Here is a 17,746-nt window from a genome sequence, read left to right as displayed (position 1 = left end):
CTGCTCACTTAACAGGCACCCCACTGAGATAATGTTAGGTTGTAAAAATCAGTCATGCAGCACAAATCCTATAATGTTAGTCCTCAGGCTTATGTCAATAGGCAGAGTGAAATTGCAGGCACCAATTATTTTTAAACAGTTTATTTTAAAGTTTAAAGCCCAGCAGAGTTAAATGCTTTGACAGTTCCAATAAGTTTTGGCAGTTATTTGACCTTTCCAGTGAGTTTATGCACTTTTTACACACAATGGCCTGAACTTTTCTCAATCCCAAAGGGCACCTGACTTACCCCAAAGGGTGCCTTACTTCTCTCAAAGCTATCCAAACAAACCCACAAGGTTCAGACCTGCTCCTACCAGGTCTAATCTGCACACTTCAGGTTTAGACACCTATATCACCAACATCACATGAGTGGAGGCAGCTGTTGATTTATACTGCCAGCTGCCTCCAGAGACCACGGATGTGCAATTTAAAACCAGCCTCCATTCCCTCCCTGTGAAAATGGTGGAAGCCAGGTTCGGAGGCGGGATTTCAGATGCGGGCCTCTGCCGGCATTTTCACGTACGAAAGTTCAGGCGTTAGTTCCTCTTCTGAACTCGAGTCGATATGGAGTGGTTCAGGTGAATGGCCTCTTTCTGTGCCATTCTCATAGCACATATATGTTTAAAAGGAAGCTCGCTAAGTACACGTGGGAAAAAGGAATAGAAGGATATGCTGAGAGGATGAGATGGAAAGAGGTGGGAAGAGGCCCATGTGGTGCATAAACACCGGCATGAGGCCATATGGCCTGTTCCTGTGCAAAAAAATTCAATGTAATTCCATATTATCCCATTTCTTGTTTACACATGTCCTAAATGCCCACTCAAACATCAGATTAGGAGATTTATTTTCCCAATACTTACTCGTATTTCCACCGTTTGTATTCCAAGATTCAATTCAGGTGCAAGTAGAAAATAATTTCAGAAAACCACAGACGAATCCCAACTTGAGCATCAATAAAGTTAACAGTACATCTCCACTTTGTGACAAATGGTCCAGTTTTATTATAAAAATGAATTCTCAGGCTGTAGGCATTATTTGCAAGGCCAACATTTATTGCCCATATCCAACTGCTAATTTGAATACAAGGCTAATTCAGAGGTTAGTCAAGAGTTAACTAGGTTGTTATTGCTGGCTCCCAGTCCAACAATGCCTCAATTTTAAAATTCTCATCCTTGTTTTCAAATCGCTTCATGACCTCACCCTTCCTATTACTGTAATCTCCAGCCCCACAACCTTCCAAGATATCTGCGCTCCTCTAAATCTGGCCTCTTGGGCATCCCCAATTTTAATCACACTACCACTGACAGCATTGCCTTTAGTTGCCTGGGCCCTTGCCTCTGGAATTCCCCCCTAAAGTTCTCCACCTCTCTTTCTTTAAGATTGATATGTATCAGTAGGCAAACTTGGTTGAATAATACATGAATAAGCCCCTCCCTATCTCTGTAAAACTCTCCAGCCCTACAAGTCTTCGAGGTTTCTACGTTCTTCAAATTCTGGCCAATTGTGCAACACTCCACTATTGGAGGCTGTAACTTCAGCTGTCCGGGCCCTAAGCTCTAAAGGTCCCTCCCTAAACCTCTCCACTTCTCTGTCCTCCTTTAAGACACTCCTTAATACTTCTTTTGGTTACCTTATGTGGTTCAGTGTCTAATTTTGCTTTTATAATAGTCCTGTGGAGCGTATTGAAATGCTTTATGATGTTAAAAGGTGCCATATAAATGAAAATTGTTGTTGTGGTACTGGAATCATAGCCCAATTGGCTAAAAATGGCAGGTTTTCTCCCCTTCAAGACATTAATGAGCCAGTTGGATTTTTATGACAAACCAACAGCTTCAAGATCATGTTTATGAATAACAGCTTTTGGTTTCCAGGTTTTTATTAAAATTCAATTCAGATTCTCACACTGCCATGCTGGGATTTGTTCCCTAGAGTATTAGTCCAGGTCTCTGGATTACTAGCCCAATAACAATAACCACTAGGGTACACCACTTGCAGTCAATCAGTACCCAGACTGAGATTTCAAAACAATCACCATCCCAAAATTTGGTTATCCAGAGGAACTTTCATCAATTGTTAAAAAATCCTGACTTGAACACACCTTCTCACACCACAAACATTTAATAAAGTTTGCAAGAATCCTAAGTTTGGTAACCCCCATCTTTCAGAATCAGGATTCCATTTAAACATGAACGTCCAAAATTTAAAAGACCATTACTGAAGTGAAGGAGGAGAGAGAAAGCCACAGAACACTGGTACTATTTTCACCCCGGTACCTTTAACATAAGAAATAGGAGCAGCAGTAGGCCATATGGCCCTTTGAGTCTGCTCTGCCATTCAATAAGATCATGGCATACTTCTACCTCAACTCCACTGTTCTGCTCTATCCCTATATCCCTCGAATGCCTTAGTGTCCGAAAATCTATTGATCACTGTCTTGAATATACTCAATGACTGACTATCTAGGCGATCCCCCTCATAGGGCAGCCCCCTCATTCTAGGAATCAACCAAAGATCTATATAATTGCTGCAATACTTCCTTTACTCTTATAATCCAACACCCTTACAATAAGGGCTAACATACCATTTATGTTCTTAATTGCTTGCTGTACCAACATGCTAATTTTCTGTGATTCATGCACAAGAAAACCAAATCCCTCTGAATACCAACATTTTCCAGTCTCTCCTCTTTAAAAAAATATTCCACTTTTCTATTCTTCCTGTCAAAGTGGATAATTTCACGTTTCCCCACAATATATTCCATCTGCCACCTTCTTGCCTAATCATTTAACCAATCTATATCCTATTGCGTCCTCCTCATAGCTTACTTTCCCACCAGCTTCACAACATCAACAAACTTGGATATATTATACCCAGTCCCCTCAACTAAGTCACTGATATGGATTGTAAATAGCTGAGGACAAATACTGATCCTGGCAGGATCCCACTCATTACAACCTGCCAACCAGAAAACCATGCGTTTATTCCTACTCTTTGTTTTCTGTCTCAATCCATGCTAATATATTACCCCCCGCCCCTAATGTGCTGTAACAACCTCTAGTGTGCCACCTTATTCAGTGCTTTTCAAAAGTCCAAATATACTACAACATCTACTGGTTCCCCTTATCTATCCTACTAGTTACAACATCAAAAAACTAGTACGATGGGACCCAAAATATCCTGCTACTACATCAACCCAATCTACATTTTTGTTTTAAATCTTAAATTGTACAAGGCTAGATGGATCCAATCCCAAAATGCTTGTAAATCAACACTTTTAACACTGAACCAGCTCAGGAAAGCTGGCAAATATATAATCTAGTCTGGAATACCAATTACTCTCCTATAAGTCTTTGATAATCTCCAACAATAATCGTCTCCATACAACCAAAAAAGATGCCAAGACAACCGCTCTGAGCTGAGAGATGTAAAATTTACCATGCTATCAGGATCACTCAATGATTCAAATTTCAATCGGCTTCATTACTTCAATCCTGTATTGAGACTTTACTAAAAAGTAACACTCTCCCCAAACTCTCCAGGGCCCGAATCCCAACTCCATTTAGACACTCAAGCCTGACTCCCACTCTCTTGGGAACATCTGTAATGTTCAGATTGAATATAGCGGAATATAATATAGATGTACCTCATGAGCTCTTTTGCAAAGGAGGAGTATTCAGACACTCCATTTCAAAACAAAGTTTCCGCAAAGTGAACACTAGAATACGTTATGCTTTGTAAATAGCTACTCACTAGCTCTGGCATTCTTCCAGGGAAAGGTGTTAGTACAACAATTTGCTTTTGTGGAGCGCCTTTAACACAGTAAAATGTCCCAAGGTGCTTCACAGGTAGGTTATTGAACAAAACTTGACACCGAGTCACATAAGGAGATATTCTGGCAGGTGATCAAAAGCTTGGCCAAAGAGGTAGATTTTAAAGAATGTGTTAAAGGAGAAGAGAGGTGGAAAGGTGTAGGGAAGGAGCTCCAAAGCTTGGTGCAGATGCAGCTAAAGACACATTCGCCAATGGCGGAGCAATTAAAATCAGGGATGCACAAGAGAATTCTGATAAAAGGTCATTGACTTGAAACATTAACTCTGTTTCTCTCTCCACAGATGCTTCCTGGCCTGCTGAATATTCCCAGCATTTTGTTTTTATTTTAGATTTCCAGCATCCGCCATGTTTTGGTTAAGCATTAATTGCTCACCAGGTTATCTGTTGATGGCGTTCCAAGATTTCATTATAACATTTAAGTAGCAATTTGATTCATTCCTAACATACCACTGGTGACCATCTCTTTTTTAATCTCATCAATCCACAGTAAAATCAAACTCGGGTCCTAAAGTTGGAAATTAAAACACTCCAACCAACTTTGCAAAGTTCTCATTAAGTATAAATCATGCCTTGGAATAGAAAAAAGCCAAAGTGCCGAGGGAACTCAACTCTTAGCCAGACTTTGAATCACAATCAAATATACTTGTTTAAATCAGGTGGTTTTCTTCCCCTCCCAATTCTCAGGTGGGAGCAACAATGGAATGTACCTTTCGGGTCAGAATTGGAGAGAGCGAGCTGACCAAGACCTAAGCCCCAAGCTCTGGCATTCCCTCCCTACACCTCTCCGCCTCACTTTCCTCCTTTAAGACACTCTTTAAAACCTGCCTCTTTGACCAAGCTTTTAGTCATCTGACCCAATATCTCCCCATGTGGCTCTGTGTCATACTTTGGTTTATAATGCTCCTGTGAAGCACCCGTGGGACTTATTATGTTAAGGGCATGATATAAATATAAGTAAAAACAGAAAGTGCTGGAAAAACTCAACAGGTCTGAGAGCACCTGTGGAGAGAGAAACAGAGTTAACGTTTCGAGTCCAATATGACTCTTCTTTGTGACGGAGTTGTGGAACAGATGCTGTCAGACCTGCTGAGTTTTTCCAGCACTTTCTGTTTTTATTTCAGATCTCCAGCATCTGCAGTATTTGTGCTTTTATCTAAGTTGTTGTTGTTGTTGTTGACCTCATTACATCAATATTCATTCGTCAAAACTGACTAGTTCGAAATAGTTTGACAAAGCAATTCATTGGTCCCAAAATATTGATGCAAATTTTATATTATATTTAAATGCAGTGACTTAGATAATTCAAAGGGCAGTAAAAGAACAGGGGTGATATTCATCACTGCATTTGTCAGCATGGTTCATTTGTAGCACTCTAGGCCCAAGTCAGAAGAGCTTACATTTATATAAGTTCCCCTCGTGACCTCAGGAATGTCCCAAGCTGTTTCACAGCCAAGTAAGGTATTTCTGAAGCATGGTCCCTGCTCTAACGTGGGGAAATTCAGTTGCCAGCTCGTGCACATAAAGTTCCTATAAGCAATGGAACAAATAAACAAGATGATCTGTTCAGCGGTGTTGGTTAAGGAAATATGTTGACCCAGTATGCGCAAGAAACTCCCTTGCTCTTCTTTGAATAGTGCCATGGGACTGTTCAACAAACTTACTCTGGCAGATACAAATCACATACAAAATGATATTTGCACTTCAGCTAATTTCAAAATAGATGTGTTTTGATAACAGATGGAGGGCGAAAAAAGTACTGTCCAAATTGGCCCATCGAGCCTGCTCCGCCATTCAATGAGATCATGGCTGATCTGATACTCCTCAACTCCTTTTCCCCCATAATCCTTGATTTCCTTACTGATTAAAAATCTGTCCATCTCAGCCTTGAATATACCTAATGACCCAGCTTCTACAGTCCTATGCGGTAAAGAACTCGACAGATTGACTACCCACAGAGAAGAAATTCCTCCTCAACTCTGTTTTAAATGGACGACCCCTTACTCTGAGATTATGCTCTCTGGTCCTAGACTCTCCCACAAGGGGAAACAACCTCTCAGCATCCACCCTGTCAATCCCCTAAGAATCTTACATGTTTCAATAAGGTCGCCTCTCATTTTTCTAAACTCCAATGAGTACAGGCTCAACCTCTCCTCATAAGAAAATCCCTCCCTACCCGGAATCAACCTAGTGAACCTTCTCTGGACTGCCTCCAATGCCAGTATATCTTCCCTTAGATAAGAGGACCTAAATTGTTCACAGTATTCTAGGTGTGGTCTAATTAGTGCCTTGTATAGTTTTAGCAAGACTTCCCTATTTTTATACTCCATTCCCTTTGAAATAAAGGCCAACATTCCATTTGCCTTCCCTATTACCTGTTGAACTTGTATGTTAGCCTTTTGGGATTCATGGACAAGGACTCCCAAATCCCTCTGTGCTGTAGCCTTTCTCCATTTAAATAACATTCAGCTCCTCTATTCTTCCTGCCAAAGTGCATAACCTCATATTTTCCCACATTATGTTCCATCTGTCACTTGTTTGCCCACTCACTTAACCTGCCTGTATCCCTCTGTAGACTCCCTGCGTCATCCTCACCACTTGCCTACCCATCTATTTTTGCATCATCTGCAAATTTGGTAATAGTACATTCACTTCCCTCATCTAAGTCATTAATATATATTGTAAATAATTAAGGCCCCAGCACTGATCCTTGTGGCACTTCACTAGTTACAGGTTGCCATCCTAAAAATGCCCCCCTTATCCCAACTCTCTGTCTTCTATTAGGTAGCAAATCCTCTATCCATGCTAATATGCGACTCCCAACACCAAGTGATCTTATCCAGAGTCTTAAATCCATAATCTAGGCTGACCATCCCAGTGCTAGAACTGAAGGAGTGCTGCACTGCCAGAGGTGCAGTCTTTCAGAAGCAGTGTTAAAACATTTGACCTTCCAGGTGAACATAAGAGATCCCATGGCAATATTCCGAAGAAGAGCAGCAAGGTTCTCCCTGAAATCCTGGCCAATACATAGCCCTCAACAAACACCATTAAAACAGATGATCTGCTGATTTTTCATATTGCTGTTTATGGGAGCTTGTTGTGCATCATCCTATATTACAACAGTGGCCATATTTCAAAAAGAACTTAATTGGCTGTAAAACACTTTGGGACATCTAAAAAGTCTTTCTGTCCTCATGGTCTCTTTAAATACCTCATGCCTGACTTTAGGCCACCATTTAAAATAGTAAGTTTCATTGTCATGCTCGTACTTGATAAATCAGTTAGGCAAAAGCTGAAACGATCTCCCTGCTCATTTTTCTTTCTAACACCATCCCTTATGAAGCGAATCAGGATTTTGCAGCTGCTGTCAATTTTAAGAACAGTGCTGTTTGTGTCTACACATTGTTTACCACTTGCTTCCTGCCTGTCACTTCCTTAGCTTTAATCTCTGAGCTGCAGAAGAAACTATACTTGCAACATGGGCTGGTGTTGCAGCTCGAAGAATCAATTGTTTCAAAGACCTTCTAAATCTCCCATCAGCACAGTTCCAAGTCATGCAGCAAAACGCTACAACCATTTCAAACTGCAAGACAAATAATGAAGAATTTGCATTGAATTTATCCAAAACTTCTCAAGGAAAGTGCTGCAAACGGTGACACGCAGCCAGGATGCAGATGATTGGGTAATCCCACCAATCACCTGGAGCCTGCAATGCCATAAGGGACTGAGATTGATTTTACACATATCAATTTGCATTGCGTAACTGTCCTCCAGTCACTGAATTTTGCAGGAGAAATTACCCAGCTTTTATCGGAAGACATTGCTGTAGTTTCAGTCATGAGTTCTGGTGCTGCAGTCCATCAAGACTCATTTTAAACAGACTTTGCATGTTTCACTGTTTGCTGTAAAATAAACTGCATGTTGAGTCTGGTTGTAAATCCTGCCCCACATCCAACTCACTGACAGTGGTGTCAATAGACCGCCCCTCCCGTTATAACTTTATTATGGGGTGACCAGCACATTTTCTGTAACCTATGAGACACACTACATGCAGAAACAAGTGTGACAATACTGGCACTTAACAAGGTGGCACCAGGTTGTTTGCTTTCTTTTCGTTTAGCTAGCACAGGACCTTGTGAAGGATTCAACACTGACACAGTCATTGACATGGACATCAATAATGAGAGAATTAGCTTTCTGCCCAAGTATGAATTATTTGTCAGCCCTGGCTCCGCAGGTAGTACTCTCACCTCAGAATTAGAAAGGTTCAAGTCTTTTTAAGGGCGTGGTGGTAATGTCACTGGGGTAATAATCCAGAGACCCAGGCTAATGAACTGGGGACATGGGATCATATTCCACCATAGCAGCTGGTGCAATTTAAAATTCAATTAATAAATACGGAATTGAGTCTCGCTAACGGTGACCATGAAACTATCATTGATTGTTATAAAAACCCATCTGGTTCACTAATGTCCTTTAGGGAAGGAAATCTGCTATCCTTACCTGGTCTGGCCTACATGTGACTCCAGACCCACAGCAATGTGGTTGACTCTTAGCTGCCCTCTGAAATGGCCAAGGAAGCCGTGCAGTTCAAGAGCAATTGGGGATGGGCAACAAATGCTGGCCTTGCCAACAACACCCACACCTCACAAAAAAAAGTTTACAAATCTCCAGAGAATTTAGGCTGACATTTCTAGGGCAGTACTGACAGGATGCTGCACTGTCAAAGCTGTCAACTTTCAGATGAGACATTAAACCGAGGCTCCATCTGCCTTCTCAGGTGGTTGCATAAGAATCACATGGCACTAATTCGAAGAATAGCAGGGGAGTTCTCCCTTGTGGCCTGGCCAATATTTAACCTGTTTTTGTGATTTTGATTGAGAGACATCTGGTTATTATCACATTGCTGTTTTTGGGAGCTTGCTGTGTGCAAATTAGTTGCTGCATTTCTTGTGTTGCAACAATGACTACAATGCAAAAGTACTTCATTGGTATATAGCACTCTGGGATGTCCAGAGATCTTGAATGGTGCTATATACAAATATAATTATTGCACTGATACAAGACTAACTTTCCTTGTGAAACCTTTCCTTCAAAATGTAATATAATGTCATCTTGATGAAACCTACCTCTTTGGCCAAGCTTTTGGTCACCTGTCCTAGTAATAGCTCGCTGCTGAATCTGTCTGATGTACAATCCTGCGAAGCACCTTGGAACATTTTTACGACATAAAAGAGGTGCTATGTCAACAAAAATTGTTGTTTTTTTAACATTTTGTCAAAGGTTATATTGGCAATCAAAGCTGTTTCAAAATGTGTTCTGTGGCTGGGCATTATGCAACTGTAGCCTTAACTTCAGGACCTACAGGGTGGAGGCTAGTCTGATACATTGTTTTTTTTCTCCTTCCCCCATCTAGAAACAGGTAATTTCATGGGTAAACGGACAACAGCTTCATCCATAATATTGCAGGAAATATTCTGCAGATATGCAACATTCAAAAAATGTGACAATAGTGAAGATACATCTCATTACATCTCTCTGTAACACTATCTTACATTGTCTTAAGATCAGTTCTTCTGTGGTGCCAAAATTAACTTCCTACCTAGTTCTTAGGTCAATCATACTCTATCACTATCAGGGAAGACTGAACAGGCTGAGGCTGTTTTCTCTAAAAAAGAGAAAGTCGAGGGGATGACCTGGTAGAGGTCTTTCAAATTATGGAAGGGTTCAATAAGGTAGACGTAGAAAAGATGTTTCCACATGTGCGAGGAGTCTAAAATGAAAGGTCAAAGACAAGATAGTCACTAATGAATCCATTACGGAATTCAGGAGAAACTTCTTTACCAAGAGACGAGAATGTGGCACCCACTAGCCATAAGTGGTAGTTTTTATTTTTTATTCATTCACAGGATTTGGGTGTCAATGGCTAGGCCAGTATTTATTGCCCATCCCAAATTGCCCTTGAGAAGGTGAGCCACTTTCTTGAACTGCTGTAATCCACGTGGTGTAGGTACACCCACAGTGCTATCAGGAAGGAAGTTCTAAGATTTTGAGCCAGAGGCAGTGAAGGAACGGTGACATATTCCCAAGTCAGGACGGTGTGTGCTTTGGAGGGGAACTTCCAGGTGGTGGGGTTCCCATGCAGCTGCTGCCATTGTCCTTCTAGGTGGTAGAGGTAGGAGGTTCGGAAGGTGCTGTAGCAGGAGCCTTGGTGAGTTGCTGCACCACATCTTGTAGATGGTACACATTGCTGCCACTGTGCAGCGGTGGTGGAGGGAGTGAATGTTGAAGGTGGTAGATGTGGTGCCAATCAAGTGGGCTGCTTTGTCCTGGATGGTGTCAAGGTTGTTGGAGCTGCACTCATCCAAGCAAGTAGTTGAGGCAAATAGGGTAGATACATTGAAGGGGAAGCTAGTAAACATATGAGGGAAAAGTAGCAAAATTGAAAGCATCCATACCCTAAACTCACTATAAAGGCCTAAATATTTACTGTAAAAATTTGAATGAGATATTTTAAAAAATGAAACAAATATTTTAAACATTATGTGTTCTGACTTATTCAATTTGTTCCGCACAACCTGCAGGATTGGATATGAGACAGGTTCGACATAACCACTCAGCATTGGTCATTAAGAGTGGCCATTTTAATATTAGATTCTGCCTCTCAAAAAGGTATTAAAGAATTGAAGAATTAAAGACTGTCACAGTTTACAGGATACTTTCAAGCTACTCAACTTCTGTTCCAATTGTTTCAGCACCTGAACCCCTCAATTGCAAAGATACCTTGAAATTCTCTTCCAAGGTACTGTTCTTTCTATGACATAACCATCTGAAAATAACATCTGCAGATCCCGCACAGTTATGGTTCAGCTTTTATTCTGGTGCATTCAACATTCAGAACATTAAACATTTCTGCAAATACTATGTTCAACTGGAAAGAAACTGGAATTGATGGCTTTATATGGTAAGATTTTGATGTGTCCCTCAAATACTGGGAAAAACTTGAATTTTTAAAAAGCACAGTCTGATAAAAGCTGGCATATATATCAGCACGAGGGAATCAAGCTTTCAGAAAGAACCAAATTGGAAGACAATACATTTGCAAGTCTTACGAATGAATTTTGGATTTTTTTTTTCCCCCAAGCTTCACTATGCGCATCTTTCCACAGGTGCAAGCTTCATTCAAAAAAAATAATAGAATGACACATTCTAATATTCTATACGTTCTAATGATACAACACAGGAGGCCATTCGGCCCATTGTGCCTCTGCCAGCTCTTTGAAAGAGCTATCTAATTAGTGCCACCCCCTGCTCTTTCCTCATAGCTCTGCAAATGCAAATATTTGCCCAATTCCCTTCTGAAAGTTACTACTGAACATGCTTCCACCAGGCAGTATGTTCCAGATCATAACTCACTGCATTTAAAAAAAAACTCATCTGCTTCTTTTGCTAATTATCTTAAATGAGTTTTGTCTGGTTGCTAAATCTCCTGCCAGTGGAAAGTTACTCTACTTACTCATCTAAACCCTTATCATTTTGAACAAACTTCCTTATCTACTTTGATGAGAACAATGCCAGCTTTTCTAATCTCTCCACATAACTTAATTCCCACACCCCGACACTTACATTTATCTGTGCGAAGCAGGTTTTGAAATGCTGGGCCTGTTCACAAGAAAGTTAGAATTCCAACAAACTAGATGAAATAATTGTTTTTGTTGGTTTACTATTATTCACATCATCGGTTGCAAAAAAACCCTCACGCATTCAAACTCCAAATCTTGGAAATTTGTTTTTTCTCCCTAAAACTGGTTTCCTTGCATCACCACCCCCACATTAATTTCAAAGTATTCTGGAGGGAATTAACTTTCCGTAAAAACAAGGGCTCACAAATGAAGACTTCCCAGAAGTGTACTTATTAAGAAAGCTGCCAAACTTCTGAAAAGAGTTTACGAAAACTTTTAACAATGCAACATAAACTACCAATTTTTTCTTAAATCTTAAATCAACTTTTAGTTAAAATATTTTTTAAAATCTGACAAAAGAGAAACAGCTGTTAATTCCATCCAGAAATTTCTGGAGGCAAAACTGGTCCGTTTTTTTAAATGCAAACAAAAAAGGTTTCAATAAAAGATGCCAACAATATACTTTTATATGATGCTTGGATGCAAAATGAGCATTCTTACTGCACTCAAAATATTTTCTCTGGTAATTGCAAAAGAAAAGTTTGTATAAGTAAATTTATATAACTTGTATGGATATAAATGCTTGTATAAAAATATATTTATATAAACAGAAGTTGTGGTTTGTGGTAGCTACAAATCTGCAGCTTTTATCAGTGAGCAACGTCAAATCGCCACTACTTCCTCGTTCCGGGTCGCCTGCCAGTTTCTCACTCACCCATTGGATTGAGGGCATTGTGACGGAGACACAGAGACAGAGAGGAGAGCCAATTGGAATGCAGAGCTGCCCACACCGCGGGAGGTGCAGAGACCAATCGGGGGACATGGGGGGCGGGACCAGTGCTCCCGGCCCCGCCCACCAGCCCAGGCCGATCCCAGCAACTGCCACTCGCTTTGGCCGTTGGAACGACGGCAGCGCGGAGGCCCAAAAAGCCTCGGGACAGCGGCGCCCGCTGCGTCCTCGCTTCGCGGCCCCGCAAAGCCATAACGCGGAGGCTGCTGTGTTCCTGACCGCCTCGGGAGCCCAGCCGGGCAACGGGGGTTGGGGTCGGGTTCGTGCCGTTGGTTAGACATACCTGTGCGCGAAAACGTAGCGACCGCTCACCATGTACTTAGTCACAAGTGGCCTGCCGTAGCAGCAAGTCGGCGTCACTGAGAAGGAGGCTGATGATGCGGGTCACATGATCTGCAGAGTTCCCCCACGTGACCCGGAGCACGTGCTCCTGATGCTTGGGTTCGACTGCGAGAGTTCCAAATGGTCAATGGCCATGTCCACTGGGCAACTTTGTCCCAGTCTCGTTTAATACAATCTATTAAACTGTTGGAATAATAATATTCCCCTTGTATATTGCCATCTATTTAAGAATTGGAATAATAATATTGCTCTCTTTTATAATCTATTAAACTATTGAAATAATAATATTGCTCTCGTTTATAATCATATATTAAACTATTGAAATAATATTGTTCTAGTTTATAATCATCTAATAAACTATTGAAATAATATTCTAGTTTATAATCATCTATTAAACTATTGAAATAATAATATTGCTCTAGTTTATAATCTATTCAACTATTGAAATAATATTGTTCTAGTTTATAATCATCTATTAAACTATTGAAATAATAATATTGTTCTAGTTTCTAATCTATTAAACTATTGAAATAATAATATTCCTCTCGCTTATAATCATCTATTAAACTATTGGAATAATAATATTGCTCTTGTTTATAATCTATTAAACTATTGAAATAATATTGTTCTAGTTTATAATCATCTATTAAACTATTGAAATAATATTGTTCTAGTTTATAATCATCTATTAAACTATTGAAGTAATAATATTGTTCTAATTTATAATCAACTATTAAACTACTGAAATAATAATATTGTTCTAGTTTATAATCATCTATTAAACTATTGAAATAATATTGCTCTAGTTTATAATCTATTAAATTATTGAAATAATAATATTGCTGTAGTCTATAATAATCTATTAAACAATTGGTACTAATAAAATTGCTCTAGTTTATAATAATCTAAACTTGGAATAATAATATTCCTCTGGTTTATAATAATCTATTAAACTATTAGAATAATAATATTGCTCTAGTTTATTATAACCTATTAAACTACATCCTTTCATCCCAGGGATGTCTAGTGAACCTTCATTACACTCCTTCCAAGGCAAATATGTCCTTCCTTAGATAAGAGGACCTCTACTGTACACAGTCGTCTAGGTGTAGTCACACCAAGGCCAAATACAATAGCAGTAAAACTTTTTCACTCTTATACTCTAATTCCGTTATAATAAAGGTTGACATACCATTTGCTTTCCTAATTATTGCTGTATCTGCATATTAACTATCCACAACTTAAGTACAAAGACAACCAAGTCCCTTTGAATACCAACATTTCCCATTGGTCGTAGCTGGCCTGTATCTTAACTCAATTTAACAATTTTATTCTATAACCCAGGGCTGGCACAAGGTTATTTGCCACCCCAGGTAAACCTTCAGCCTGTGACTTCCAGTCACAGTCATTAATAGAAATAATGCGAGAATATTTTCAGTAAACCTGAAAAGCAAATCACTGACCCGATCAGCGGTAAAGTGTTTCAACGCCCCGCTCCCACCCAACACAGTCGAATGCTCCTTGTGCCAGACCCCTCAATGAAGCTCAAACCTCACCAATTCCAACGAAGACCACCGAAATCCCAGCCAATCGGAGGAGGTTTGGATTTGATTGGGCAGCGCTGCGGTCGATGTGATGCTTGGCAACACTTCATGATGAAGGGAGTTGGAGTTTCTTTCCCTTTGGTTTCTGATGATGAATTGTGGGACAGATTTGTTTAAAACGTTGGCTTTCAGTTCCGATTATTTTAAAAAGCCGGCAGTTTTTTACCATCCAGTCTTTCACAGGATGGTGGCCGGTGACTAGTGGATTTCTGCAGGGGTCAGTGTTGGGACCACAACTTTTCATTTTATACATAAATGATCAAGATGAAGGAACTGGGCATTCTGGCTAAGTTTGTAGATGATACAAAGATAGGTGGAGGGGCAGGTAGTATTGAGGAGGTGGGGAGGCTACACAAGGATTTAGACAGGTTAGGAGAATGGGCAAAGAAGTGGCAGATGGAATACAACGTGGGGACGTATGAGGTCATGCACTTTGGTAGGAAGAATAGAGGCATAGACTATTTTCTAAATGGGGAGAGAATTCAGAAATCTGGAGTGCAAAGGGACTTGGGAGTCCTAGTCCAGGATTCTCTTAAGGTTAACTTGCAGGTTGAGCTGGTAGTTAGTAACGCAAAGACAATGTTGGCATTTATTTTGAGAAGATTAGAATATAAAAGCATGGATGTGCTGCTGAGGCTTTATAAGGCTCTGGTCAGACCACATTTAGAATATTGTGAGCAATTTTGGGCCCCATATCTCAGGAAGGATGTTCTGGCCCTGGAGAGGGTCCAGAGGAGGTTCACGAGAATGATCCCAGGAATGAAAGGCTTAACATATGAGGAACGTTTGAGGACTCTGGGTCTATACTCGATGGAGTTTAGAAGGATGAGGGGGGATCTGAATGAAACTTACAGAATACTGAAAGGCCTGGATAGAGTGGACGTGGGAAGATGTTTCCGTTAGTAGGAGAGACTAGGACCCAAGGACACAGCCTCAGAGTAAAGGGAAGACCTTTTAGAACAGAGATGAGGAGAAACTTCTTTAGCCAGAGAGTGGTGAATCTATGGAATTCATTGCCACAGAAGGCTGTGGAGGCCAGGTCATTGAGTGTATTTAAGACCGAGATAGATAGGTTCTTGATTGGTAAGGGGATCAAAGGTTACGGGGAGAAGGCGGGAGAATGGGGTTGAGAAACTTATCAGCCATGATTGAATGGCAGAGCAGACTCGATGGGCCGAATGGCCTAATTTCTGCTCCTATGTCTTATGGTTTTATAGATGATAGGAACACTTTCCATGCTACCATCCTCTGACATGAACTAATAAAAGGAAAATGACTTGCATTCATATAGTGACTTTTACAACCACCAGACATCCGAATGTGCCTTACAGTCAAGGAAGTGAAGTCACTGTTGTAATGTAGGAAACACAGCGGCTAATTCTGTGCACAGCAAGCTCCCACAAACGGCAATGTGATAATGACCAGATAATGTTTTTTTGTGATGATGATTGAGGAATAAACATTGTCCAGGGCTCCCTTGCTCTTCTTCAAGATAGCACTGTGGGACCTATTACATCCAGCTGAGAGGGTGTGAGTTTAACATCTCAGCTGAAAGACAACACCTTTGTCAATGCAGCATTCCCTCAGTACAACACTGGAATGTCAGCCTTGATTTCTGTGTTCAAGTCTTGGAGTGAGACTTAACCCATGGTCTTCTGACTCAGAGGGCAAGAGTGCTACCCACTGCATCACAGCTGGCATGACAAGATAAGATGTCTCATTGTGGGGAAGTCAGCAAGGGTGCAATAACCACGCAAAGTTTAGGCAATCTTTAGCTGAATGCTATGCTGTTGTTGTTCATATTTAATGGAAAACCTTTTCTACAGGAAGCCATAAAAGCGGTTTCTTACATGGGGAATGTTTTGTGTATATCCAGCACCTTCTGCTTCTGTGTCAGATCCTCAACACTTGCAGTACTTTTCTTTTAGTTGGAACCTTCAAATACCATTAGAATGACATTAAGATAAAGGCAAAATACTGCGGACGCTGGAAATCTGAAACAAAAACAGAAAAATACTGGAAAAACTCAGCAGGTCTGATAGAATCTGTGGAGAGAAAGACGGGGTTAACGTTTTGAGTCCGTACAGTTCTGAAGAAGAGTCATACAGACTTGAAACATTAACTCTGTCTTTCTCTCCACAGATGCTATCAGACCTGCTGAGTTTTTCCTGCATTTTTTTGCCTCCTTTGATTAGAATGACATTGCCTTTCACCCACGCTGATCCACATCTCACAACTCATTTTGTTTCTTTCAAACATTCACATTCACGTTCTTAAGGCAGAGATGAGGAGAATTCATTTCTCTCAGAGGGTTGAGAGTCTTTGGAACTCTCTTCCTCAAAAGGCAGTGGAAGCAGAGTCTTTGAATGTTTTTAAGACAGAGCTAGATGGATTTTGATTAGCAAGGGGCTGAAAGGTTATTGAGGGTAGGTGGGAATGTGCAGTTGAGGTTACAGATCAGCCATGATCTTACTGAATGGTGGAGCAGGCTCGAGGGGCCGAGTGGCCTACTCCTGTTCCTAATTCGTATGTTCATATGTTTGTATTCACGATGTAGGCTGCTTTTCATTTATAAAGCTGTAGATCTCATGATCCTTCCAACTCAGCTGTACTTCCCCAGAATGTGACTGCACTGCTATTCAGTTATTTTATTCTTTAATCAAAGTTGCTGACCAGAGAGTATAGCCACACGGAATCATACAGCACAGAAGAAGGCCATTTAGCTATCATCCCTGTGTCGGCTCTTTGAAAGAACTTTCCAACTAGTCCCTTTTCCCTGTAACCCTACCAATGTTACTTTTTCATGTAGTTATCAGATTCTCTTTTGAAAGTTCCTATTGAATCTGCTTCCACCGCACTTTCAGGCAGCGCCTTCCAGATTCCAATTTGCTGCATTAAAAAGTTCTAATTGCCCCCTCTCTGGTTCTTTTGCTAATTATCTTATATCTGTATCCTCTGGTTTCTGAACCTCCTGCCAGTGGAAACAGTTTCTCCTTACTTACTCTATCAAAACCCTTCATCATTTTGAACGCCTCCATTAAATCTCCTCTTAAATCTCTTTCTTTGTTCTAATCCCAGTCCCAGCCTCTCCATTTATAAGCCCAGATCAAGCAGGTGTCCTTTCCTCAAGGACATTAGTGAACCAGTTGGGTTCTCACAACAATTCAACAGCTGTAATGGTCACTTTTACTCTTACTAGATTTTTAAAAATGTAATTGTATCTACCTGATTGTTTGAGTATGATTGAATGCTTCATCTGTTCAGGATACTTTACAATGTGGACACTGGATAGGTTTGTTCATATGGTGATGATCTTCACATAACAAAAACCAAGTCAGTCGACCAGGTGAGCAATATTTGGATTTTTGACTCTGGATTCTGGGGACAACCAAGATGCCACAGACTTGAAATGATACAATAGGACACTAGCAAACACTTACTCTACGAATCCAGTGCAAGT

General features: G+C 40.5%; 1 protein-coding gene across 2 annotated transcripts in view; it reads right to left on the bottom strand.

Moving 5' to 3' along the window:
• Positions 1–12,717, bottom strand: part of znf407 (zinc finger protein 407) — a 427,383-nt gene extending 414,666 nt beyond the window's left edge. For both annotated transcript variants that reach the window (XM_041189572.1, XM_041189573.1), the window contains exon 1: positions 12,624–12,717. The gene's annotated coding sequence lies outside the window, so the exon portion shown is untranslated. The remainder of the gene's footprint in view (positions 1–12,623) is intronic.
• Between the last annotated feature and the right edge of the window lie 5,029 nt (positions 12,718–17,746).

Source organism: Carcharodon carcharias, chromosome 6, assembly GCF_017639515.1.
Source record: "Carcharodon carcharias isolate sCarCar2 chromosome 6, sCarCar2.pri, whole genome shotgun sequence".
Taxonomy (NCBI): Eukaryota; Metazoa; Chordata; class Chondrichthyes; order Lamniformes; family Lamnidae; genus Carcharodon; species Carcharodon carcharias.
The sequence above is the reverse complement of the archived record's forward strand: the minus strand, read 5'-3'. Positions and strand labels throughout refer to the sequence as shown.